This window comes from Trachymyrmex cornetzi, unplaced genomic scaffold (genome assembly GCF_001594075.2).
Source record: "Trachymyrmex cornetzi isolate Tcor2-1 unplaced genomic scaffold, Tcor1.1 scaffold16, whole genome shotgun sequence".
Taxonomy (NCBI): Eukaryota; Metazoa; Arthropoda; class Insecta; order Hymenoptera; family Formicidae; genus Trachymyrmex; species Trachymyrmex cornetzi.
Window position 1 is genome coordinate 4,604,631 of NW_017296201.1, and position 364 is coordinate 4,604,994.

Sequence of the window (364 nt, forward strand, 5' to 3'; positions counted from 1 at the left end):
GAAGATCTAATTTAAGACCGAAACGTCTTTTTGTATTCCTTTTATAATATATTATTTTCGCCTCTAATAACTGGCGTAGTGGTTTATTGCCTCTTATTTGAATTTTATATAAATTCACATAAGAATTATACAAGCATTAAGATCCAGCCAGACCGTGTAAGGCTTTGATTTCTATAGTTTGTGTTATCACATGTACGGTCCTATAATATATTATATTATATATATTATAGTTTTAATTATACAGTGTGTTTCATTTTAATCCGACCACGCAGGTACCTCTGTCATAATGAATGATATCAAAAAATGGCCTCTACAAAAGTTGAAGGGGACAGAGGGGGCCACACAATGGTACCAACAACCTTGA